General features: G+C 48.0%; 1 pseudogene; it reads left to right on the forward strand.

The window, feature by feature from the left end:
• The first annotated feature begins 3,404 nt into the window (after positions 1-3,404).
• Positions 3,405-4,393, forward strand: LOC102283985 (small ribosomal subunit protein uS12-like; annotated as a pseudogene).
• Positions 4,394-11,204: the final 6,811 nt, after the last annotated feature.

Raw genomic sequence — 11,204 nt, forward strand, 5'->3', positions numbered from 1 at the left:
ATAGGAAAAGAAAGGATCAAGGTTCTGATTCTGGGGACACATCTCATTTCCAAAACATGCCAAGCACACTCCCATCCAGAGGGCATTGAACCCCTCGTCTCACAATCTTGTCATGTTGCCCCTGCATCTCAACCTGAGCTCGTCCGTTTAAATGCACCTCCCTCAAAATACATCTCAGATCATCCTAATATATAAGTCCACCCAAGCAGTCTCTAAAACACATCCCTTTCATCATTTTAGTCTCTTCAGAGTCCATGCGCATGCATGCGTGTTAAGTTGCTTCAGTTATCTCTGACTCTTTGCAACCCCATGGACTGTAGCCTGGCTCTGTCTATGGGATTCTCCAAGCAAATACTGGAGTGCATTGCCATGCTCTTCTCCAGGGGATCCTCCCCACCCAGGATTGAACCCAGTTCTCTTATGTCTCCTGCATTGGCAGGCAGGCAGGTTCTTTACCACTAGCGCCAGCTTCAGAGTCCTTACCACCCTCAAATTCTTTCTTATTTGCTCATCACCTGTCTCCCAATAAGAATGTCTCCAACAGTGTAGCCATAACTGGCTCCTTCTTGCCCTTCCCCAGTGTTTCCAGCAAGTGCCTAGCACATAGTAATTGCTCAGTGTGCTCAATGGATGAATAAATGAGTAAAAGTTCAACCTGAGATGTCTGCAAAATATCCAAGGAGCAATGTCAAATGAGAACTGTCTAAGGTCTACTGTACAGCACAGAGAACTATATTCATATCCCATGATAAACCATAATGGAAAAGAATATGAAAAAAAGGTGTATATAACTGAAGCACTTTGCTGTACTGCAGAAATTAACACAACATTGTACATCAACTGTACTTCAACTAAAATTAATTAATTTCTATAAGTATAGTTATGTTGAAATAAACTTTTCAAAAGCAAAAAAAAATTAATTTTAAAACACCAAGAGAATGAGCAAAAAAAAAAAGAGCTGTTAAGTGTGGGCATCTTTAGAACAAATTCATTCTTCAAATCTATAGGGATCAGTGAACCACCTGAAGAAAGACTTAATGAAAGAAAGAGTCTGAGCTCCTAGGAACCCAGGCTTTCGAGGGTGAGTAGAGAAAGGGGAGAAAGTGAAGAAGAGCAAGAGGAGTCTGGCGAGGCAGAAGGAAAACCAGGAGAAGCCAGTGTTATGGAGGCTGAGAGACAAGAGGGTTTGGAGAGGAAGGAGTGGACGCCCATGTGGAATGTGACCGCAGGGTGGGCAGCACGGAGGCGGTAAGGATCTGGGCGAGGCAGGTCCGGTGTGGTGATGGGCAGAAACCAGGCGGGAATAGACAGACGCATGAATGGGCCGGGGGAGGAGTGGAAGCCCAAGTGTCAGAGACTCTATGCGGAAGGTTGGCTGCGTCGATCGGTGGAAAAACTGGGTGTAGCTGTAGGCAGACATGGATCCAGGGAAGATCCTCTTCTGCTTAATATTTCATTGTGAAAACTGTCAAACCTGCAAAAAGTTGAAAGAAGAGTATAACACACATCTCTTCACCCTTCACCTAAATTCATCATTTGTTAACATTCTGCCTCATTTACTACCCCTCCCCTTGACACACACACACACAGTCATTTTGGGGTGCGGATACTCCTAAATACTGTAGTGTGCTTTTCCTAGGAACAAGACCATTCTCTTCCGTGAGCTCAATGCCACATCCCACTCAGAGAAACGGACCATTGAATCAATAATGTCATCCCACGCACAGACCGTGTGGACATGCTCCCAGCAACAGACACATTCTTTACACTTGCTTTCTTTTTTCCCATCCTGTAGCCAATCGGGGTTCACGCATTCCCTTTGGTTGTCACATATCTGTTCTCTCCTTTAATCAGAAACAGTCCTTGGTTTTTTTTGTTTGTCTTTCACGGCACTGACACGCTTGAAGGGTCCAGGTCGGTTGTCACGTAGCTCGTCCCAAATACTGGGGACTTTGTCTGATTGTTTCCTCATGACTGGACTCAGGTTAAACATTTTTTGGCAGGATTACCACATAGATGATGTGAGCTTCTCAAGGGAGATTTTAAGATGGAAAAAAAAAAACACTCCTTGAATGATGTAAATGATTCAGTAGATCAGGGACGATGCTGGGGAGGGGCATAATTGGAGCAATGAAGGAGGTCATGATGTCTTTAAATTTGCTGGGCTGGGGTGGGGGGACGGTTGTGTCATGGGGTCCCAGAATGCAGATTGAATGAATGGATAGGCACAAGCATTTGAGAAATTTAAAAAAACGATAATTAAAAAAAAAAAAACTCTCAGAAAAATAGAAATAGAGAGGAACTGACTCAACCCTAACCCTGGCTGCTGAGCCAGCTAACAACTTCTGCACCCTCTTCAACTCTGAGGGTTTCCCTCCCTTTACTGTTTCACGTGAGCTGGGATTCAGGGAGGAGCCGAGACTAATACCTGTGCTCAGTCTACCCTCAACTCAGAAGGCAGGCGCTAGAATTTTACTCTCTGTTTGAACCTAAAACTCAAATTCTCTCCTTGACAGCTGGCCCCCTCACACAAGGCTTGTTTACAACCAGCCAGCCAGTCTTCTCCTCCCTGCCTCTCAAGTTGCAACTGTGCCTTCTTTCTCACCAGTCTGCGCCTGATTCTTACTGTTCATTTAATCACATCTCACTGCAGGGCAGACTGGGTGGTTTATCCCTCTGTTAGGAGGTAGGGCAGAGTCTGGAAAATTCTCTTTTAAGTGTAACCTGCCTGCCTTAGATCAACGTTGCCTCAGTTCAGTTTAGCTCAGTCGCTCAGTCGTGTTTGACTCTTTGTGACCCCATGGACTGCAGCACGCCAGGCCTCCCTGTCCATCACCAACTCCTGGAGTTTACTCAAACTCATGTCCATTGAGTCGGTGAGGCCATCCAATCATCTCATCCTCTGCCGTCCCCTTCTAAATCTTTCCCAGCATCTTTTCAAATGAGTTAGTTCTTCACATCAGGTGACCAAAGTATTGGAGTTTCAGCTTCAGCATCAGTCCTTCCAATGAATATTCAGGACTGATTTCCTTTAGGATTGACTGGTTGGATCTCCTTGCAGTCCAAGGGACTCTCAAGAGTCCTCTCCAACACCACAGTTCAGATGTCATATTTTTTACATTATGCAAGTAATATTTGGTTGTGTTCTTTTCATAAACATTAAGCCCTTATGAAAGATTCCCCCTTTACTCACCATTCCCAATTCAGGCAGATCTTGGAGATACTGCAGGCTTGGTCCCAGACCACAGCAACAAAGCAGGTCACACAAATTCTTTTGGTTTCCCAGGGCACATAAAGATGTTCACACTGTCTTAAGTGTGTGATAGCATTATGTCCAAAAGACAATGTATATACCTTAATTATAAAGTACTTTCCTTTTCACTCAGGCCTGTGATACTAGCAGGATGGGCAAGTGTCGCAGTCTTTACACTGCCAGGAAGCTCCATAGCCACTGAGCAGTTTAGACGTGGCATGATAAAACAGTACAAGAAAGCCCATGTGGGCACAGCACTAAAGGCCAACACTTTTGGAGGCACTTCTCATGCCAAGGGAATTGTGCTTGAAAAAGCAGGGGTTGAAACCAAACAGCCAGATTCTGCCATCAGGCAGTGTGCCAGGGTTCAGCTAATCAAGAATGGTAAAAAAGAAAAAAAAAATCACAGCTTTTGTACTCAGTGATGGTTGCTTAAATTTTATTGAGGAAAATGATGAAGTTCTGGTTGCTGGCTTTGGTCACAAAGGCCATGCTATTGGCGACATTCCTGGAGTCCACTTTAAGGTTATCAAAGTAGCCATGTATCTGTTTTGACCTTATACAAAGGTAAGAAGGAAAGACCAAGCTCATACATTCTGATGATGAAAGCACAATAGTAATACATTTTCATATGCCAAAAAAAGTACTTTCTTTCCCACAAGCCACGTGGTGCAGCCTCCCCAAGAAAGTTCTTTCTTGATAAAAAATGATAACCATCATCTGAGCCTTCAAGGAGTCATAATCTTTTGCAGTACTAACACTGTAGATCGCCACTCACAGATCACCATCACAAACACGATAATAATGAAAAATTCTGAAATACTGCAAGAATTACCCAAATGTGACCCAGAGACACGAGGTGAGCAAATGCTGCTTAGAAAGTGGCACCAATAGACACGTTCAACATGGGGCTGGCACAAACGCTGAATGTGTAAAAAAAAAAACAAAAAAAACAAGCAATGCCTGCAAAGCACAGAAAAGTGACGTGCAACCAAACCAGGTGTCTGTACCAGACAGATGTGTCTCCAGTCCCGTTTTTATACATTTTCACATGCATTCACAAGCCCACAGGAAACATAAAGTGTTGTTTTATTGTGGGTTGTTTGCTTTTTTTTTTTCCTGGTTTTTTTTTTTTTTTTTACATTTAACACATAAGAACACTGCATCTTTTCAGTTCTGAGTCTCAGCCATCTTTCTATGTTTAGTTCAGTTCAGTCACTCAATCGTGTCCGACTCTTTGCAACCCCATGAATCACAGCACACCAGGCCTCCCTGTCCATCACCAACTCCCGGAGTTCACTCAGATTCACGTCCATCGAGTCAGTGATGCCATCCAGCCATCTCATCCTCTGTCGTCCCCTTCTCCTCCTGCCTCCAATCCCTCCCAGCATCAGAGTCTTTTCCAATGAGTCACCTCTTCACATGAGGTGGCCAAAGTACTGGAGTTTCAGCTTCAGCATCATTCCTTCCAAAGAAATCCCAGGGCTGATCTCCTTCACAATGGACTGGTTGGATCTCCTTGCAGTCCAAGGGACTCTCAAGAGTCTTCTCCAACACCACAGTTCAAAAGCATCAATTCTTCAGCGCTCAGCCTTCTTCACAGTCCAACACTCACATCCATACATGACCACAGGAAAAACCATAGCCTTGACTAGACGGACCTTTTTTGGCAAAGTAATGTCTCTGCTTTTGAATATGCTATCTAGGTTGGCCATAACTTTCCTTCCAAGGAGTAAGCGTCTTTTAATTTCATGGCTGCAGTCTTATAAATTTCTCATCTTTATTTTTTTACTCTTACCTGGATTTTATACTGTGGACATAACATGTTTATATAGTCATTCTTCAATTAATAAATATTTAGGTTCTTTCCTGTTTGTTTTGCAAGCAGCACAGCTGAGCATCACAGCACAGGGTCTGTGGTCGTGTGCCCCGGGCTGCGGATAAACACTGAGAAACTTCTATAGCAATTTGGTAGAGTGATGCTATGTCAAATCTCACAATAAAAATCATGGGCTTGTATTTTGTAAGCCTTTGTGTTTTAAAAACTTTATTCCTCTAGCAATTCATTCTACTGTAAGAGTAAAAATGTATTAGTTTGTGACAGGTTGGAAATAAAGGCTGGAACTTGCTCAGGATCATGGAGTAGTGCTTTTGTGACCAGCCTCACACACCCATGATGTCACGCTTCTGCAGATTCAAAGAAGTGATTCTCTTGGTTATAGGATGTGGACATTTTTGTATTATAATAGACTGTGTCAACTTGCCCCTCAAAGGGGCTAAGACAGCCTCCCCACCTCCACATACACACACCAATCACTAGTATTTTCTTTTCTTTGGGCCATCCTGTGCAAGATCTTACTTTCCCCACCAGGGATGGAACTTGGGCCCTTAGCAGTAAGAGCACAGAGTCCTAACCACTGGACCACCAGAGAATTCCCACAGTTGAACTTTTAACTCACATGTTCCCAAAAACCAGGAAGGTGGAACTTCTTCTTATATGTTCATTGTCTCTTTCCATTTCTTGGAGCCCAGGAAGTCAGCCAGGCCCTGGACTGTGACAACCCATCTTTCACTTCGTCTGCTTTGAAGTCCTAGGTGGTCCCAGGAGGTGGGCCATACCAGGATGATTCCCTCTTTGTGCAAGGAGGCAGGGCTGCACCCAGGGCCCACAACGAACCTCAGACAGTTGATGGCAGAGCCCAGGTCTCCCAGCCCAGAATTCTCACTCCAGACCCAGAAGGAAAGCCCAGGCCCAGGAGCTCAGCAGAACAGGCTGGGAATGCAGGTGGGGCTGTGAGGAGTCAGAGTAAGAAGCCAGAACTAACTCTAACCCTAAGCTCTGTCTCCCTTCCCCACTCCTCTCCAGGGATCACCGCCCTTTAGAAAGCCCTTGCCTTTGAATCCTTGCAACAAGGTCGACTTCTGCTGCTGCTGCTGCTAAGTTGCTTCAGTCATGTCCGACTCTGTGCGACCCCATAGACGGCAGCCCACCAGGCTCCCCTGTCCCTGGGATTCTCCAGGCAAGAACACCGGAGTGGGTTGCCATTGCCTTCTCCAATGCATGAAAGAGAAAAGTGAAAGTGAAGTCGCTCAGTCGTGTCTGACTCTTAGTGACCCCATGGACTGCAGCCCACCAGGCTCCTCTGTCCATGGGATTTTCCAGGCAAGAGTACTGGAGTGGGGTGCCATTGCCTTCTCTGGTCGACTTCTGAGGGAACCCAAACTAAGGACCTTCCCAGCTCTCTCAGGAGTTGGTAAGATCAGGTGAAGCTTGTAAACAAAGGTTAAGGTTAACATCATGACCTCTCGGCACGCCCCCGTGTGCCGCACAAACAGAGCTCCTAGTCAGTGTGACTCCGGTGGCCTCCAGCTTTCAGACCCTAGGGGGCTCTCTGGGGGGACTCCAAGATAGAAGGGACAGGAACTGTAAAAGGCAGTCATTTTGGAGCTGATTTGGACTCTGCCTGGTTTGAACAGCTCCTCATCCAAAAATCACAACTTCCAACTCCACATGGCAGGGATTCCTTCAAAGACACAGCTCTGCCAACACACCAGTCAACTAAAGAATATGTTTTACGTATAGTCTAGCCCATAATGGATATCAAACAGAAGGTGTGACCTTGCCCTCAAAGGCCCACAGAACCCAAGCAGAATATCTAACGATTAGCCAAGCAAGAAGGAAGGGCAGCAAAATCCTGGGAAACTATAAGGAGCCAGAAAACATGGGGGCTGGTCCACAGGACACGGGAGTCCTGACGGCGCTCCTTGCAGCCAGGGTTGCAGGACTGGGAATAAAGTAAAAAATGATTGTATCAGATTATCACTCACAGAATAGAAGATCCTGAAGTCCACCTGGATAGAAATAGCTACCTGATCAAATAAGTCCATGGAGCAGAAGGGACAGCTCTTTCTTGCTGTGGAAATCTGATCAATACGATCTGATCAATACACAGAGAGAAGAAGGTGAGGAGGGAGGGGAAAACAGAGCAATGTTGAAGACAAGATCTGCTGGCTGATGGAGGCTAGAACCGTGGAAAGTTTGAGGAGAAAAGGCACCTGAACAGCCTCCAGGAATCTCTCCTGAGGTGTCTGTTCATGGGGCAGGGGTGAGAAGTGACTCTGACCTCGCAGAGGGAAAGCCCCTTGGGACCACTTGACCAGAGAGCCCAGTATGTGCACACATGTGTGAGCTCAGTCGTGTCCAACTCTTTGTGACCCCATGGACTGTACCCCACCAGGCTCCTCTGTCCATGGGATTCTCCAGGCAAGAATAGCAGACTGGTTAGCCATTCCCTTCTCCAGGGGATCTTCCAGACCCAGGGGATCGAACCCTCGTTTCCTGCCTCTCCTGTACTGGCAGGCAGGTTCTTTAACCAGCTGAGCCACTGGGGAAGCCCAGAGAGCCAGGCATCGTTGCACAAGTCAACACTGTGACCCTGTGGCCCGGGATCCCAGGCTCCATGTCTGCGGTGCCCTGGCCAGGCTCAGGTCCTCCACCCAGCTGTGAGGACCCCACCAAGCCTGGGCTGAGGGGCCTTTGGCCAGGTGACCAGTCAACACACCTCACAGGTCTTCAGGTCCCGACAGACAAGGAACAGCTTGGGAACCTTTGCCAAGGGCAACGCAGCAGAGACATAGTACAAGCAGATGCATGTGCGGGGTACTGGATGTGTTCCTGGAGCCAAGAAGGACTTTAGTGGAAAAGCTGGCGAGGTTCACACAGGGTTTCAGCTTGGACTCAGGGTGTTAGTGTCAGTTAAACTTTGACTTGACCACTGGGCTACGTGTTTGTAAGTTTGGGGAGGCTGGTAGAGGAGGATGGGAAGCTTTCGGTACTGTCCTTGCAACTTTACTACCAGTACTTCTTGAAATGTAGTTCAAGTAAATGAAAAGTGTTTTAAGAAACAGCAAATGTCCAGTTTGCCATCAAAGTCCATCTCAGGAAAGGAACAATTGCCACACCTGTGTTGATGTGAGCAGTGCTCAAAACTAGGGCGACGGACCTCAAAATATTCTGCTGTGTGTGGGAGGGAGGTAAGAGCCAAGGTCCCCAGGTTCCGAGGAGGCAAAAATGACAAGATCCCATCTGAACAGGATGACAGAGGATGAGATGGTTGGATGGCATCACTGACTCAAAGGACATGAGTTTGAGCAAGCTCCAGGAGATGGTGAAGGACATGGAAGCCTGGTGTGCTGCAGTCCATGGGGTTGCAAAGAGTCAGACACGACTGAACAACACCAATATGAATAAATTTGGCAGAAAAAAATGTTCAGTGGCCTGTCCGAGGGCCAGTCACACACTAATCAATAGCGTTCCCCAACTCTGGGGTCCCAGCTGGGGGTTCCCGGGCTTGTGTGCTGCACCCACCCAGGTCAGGAGCTGGTTTCCTAGAAAACCACGTGCAAATCTGTTTCAAGAGCACATCCTGTCCCCACAGACTCTATGTGGCTTGTTCAAGCTGGGATCAGGAGCCCTGCCGCAGCCAGGAGCATTTGGGGGACATTTGGGGGGAATGTGCTTGGGACCAGACTTGACACGTGGGGAGCCAGATGACTGGTTCGACGTGAAGTGACCTGGGAGAGCTATGCTAGGCCCAGCAGAGGCAGGGCTGTCTGGGGAGCCTGTTTGCAGAGAGGAGGGAACCCCCAGGGCTGCCACGTCTGCTCAGGCCTTTAAGCAAATACTGGCCTGTTTGCAGCCAGGGGAGAAACAAATATTGATGGAGTGAGGAGCAGCACAAGGCCAGGAGGCTGAGGCCACAGAGGGAGCCTGGCGAGGAAGAGTCCTTGGAAGGAGCCCCGAGACCCCCAGGCCACAGAGCTCCCCTCTGCAGGGCCCCAGAGGGGCCTTTACACATGTCGCCCTCACAGCTTTTTGGCTGAGATGCTGCTGAGGCATTTGGGATCAGTGGCCAGGACGGGAGCCATGCCAGGGGCTCGGGTGGGAGCCACGCCAGGGGCTCGGGCGGTGGGCAGTGTTTGGCAAAGGCGTAGCACCAAAGGGCCGCCCAGGTCTGGAAGATCCTAGGTGAATCCAATCCTGCTGCAGCGGGTGCTTCATGGGTCCCGGGGGCGTCCAACGGGGGCAAGGAGCTTCTTGATATGGGCGCAGGGCTGTCATCAGAGGCCCCCCAGGGGCGCTGGGTAAAAATGTACTTTCCTCCCCCGAGCCCTACCACCCCCATACCCCTCCATTCACCCAGAGATGGAGCCTTGGACTGTGCGTTTTTAGCACCTTCCCTGCTGATTCTATGTCCATTCAGGTGTGAGGCCCATTAGACCCATTTCACAGAAGAGTAAGTCGAGACCCAGAGCGGGAAGTAGGCGGGCACAGCTTCTTTTGGTTGCAAGTGCTGGGGGAGGGCAGCTAGGGAAGCTGGAGGGGCCAGGTGTCCTCCTCACCTCTCCCAGCCCCCATGAGCAGCAAGCTTGCTTCCACCACTTTGGCCAGGAATGCCTTTCCCTCCCTCCACCAGGTTGTCCAGACCATCCCTCTGGCCAGGGGGTCTCACCCCTGCCTATAGGACCCCCACCTCCAGCCCAGGAAGGAGGCCCTGGGGGTGGGGTGTCAGCAGGGGAGGGGGGAGTCACACTTGTGCAGAAGGAAAGCCTGAAAGACGATTGGGTGTCTCACCTCTCTGTCCTGCCCCTCAGTGACTTCACTTACTTTTCTGTAGTTTCTCCCTTAACATGTAATTTGGGGGAAATTAAACAATTTAAGAAACTTGGGGGACAAGAAGACGTTTTCACAAAAAAAGCACAAACTGACATTAAACCAGGCTGAGCTGGAGTCTCCGTGGCCGTGTGGCCTCGGGTGGGTCACTCTGAGCCCTGGATGCTCACTTGCAACACAGGGGATTGTAGGAACTTGCAAACGTGGCCTTGGTGTCTGCAGCACCTCCATCAAAAAGCTGGGTCAAATAGCCCTCCCCTTGAATCTTATAAGTTAACAAAATACGTCAGAAGTGACAGTGCTGGGAGGGTGAGATGAATTGGGAGACTTGGATTAACATATACACTATTGATACTGTGTACTAATATAAAATAGATAATTAACGAGAGCCTACTGTATAGCACAGGGAACTCTACTCTATGCTCTGTGGTGACCTAGATGGGAAGGAAATCCAAAAGGGAGGGGATATATGTATATGTATGACTGACTGACTTTGTTGTACAGTAGAAACTAACACTACATTGTAAAAGCGACTATACTCCAAAAGAAATTAATTAAAAAATAGAGTGACAGTGTCGGTTCGAGCCCAGACTCACTCTCCTGGAAGCTTGTCCAGGGGCCATGAACATAACCTGCGTGAGGCTTGCTGGGGGCCGGGACTCCACAGAGCCAAGACCACCCTTCCCAGGCGCGGTCATTCTAGGCCCCCGCCCCCGCCGGCCTGGCAGCCAACCTTGGTACCGGAAATACTGCCTGGCTGGGTCTAGCCATTAAAAATCAAGAGCTTTTATTTTAAGCTACTATGTGCTCGAGTGGTTGTTGCACAGCACTAGCTAACGGATACAGACTCTAAAAATGCCCCACTGGACAACCATTGTCCTTGCTCTTTTTTTTTTTAAATTTACTTATTTTTTAATTGAAGGATAATTGCTTTACAGAATTTTGTTGATTTCTGCCGAACATCAACAGGAATCAGCCATGGGTATATGTATGTCCCCTCCCTCTGAATATCCTTGCTCTTTCTTTCCTTTTTCCTCCACCTGGACTCTCTTCCCAAACACCCATGGGCCTCTCTCATCACCTTCAGGCCTCTGATGAGTGAAGCTACCCTTGGCAATTGCATGTAAAATAACGGCTCCAGCCCTGCTCACCCTCCCAGACATGTGTCTCAGCAAAGCAGCATCCCAACACCTCTATGAACCTGCTCGTTTGTTTACTGTTGCTCTTGCACCCACACTCACAGCAGAATAAAGTCCAGGAGGGCAAGGATGGTGTGTG

Source organism: Bos mutus, chromosome 13 (genome assembly GCF_027580195.1).
Source record: "Bos mutus isolate GX-2022 chromosome 13, NWIPB_WYAK_1.1, whole genome shotgun sequence".
Taxonomy (NCBI): domain Eukaryota; kingdom Metazoa; phylum Chordata; class Mammalia; order Artiodactyla; family Bovidae; genus Bos; species Bos mutus.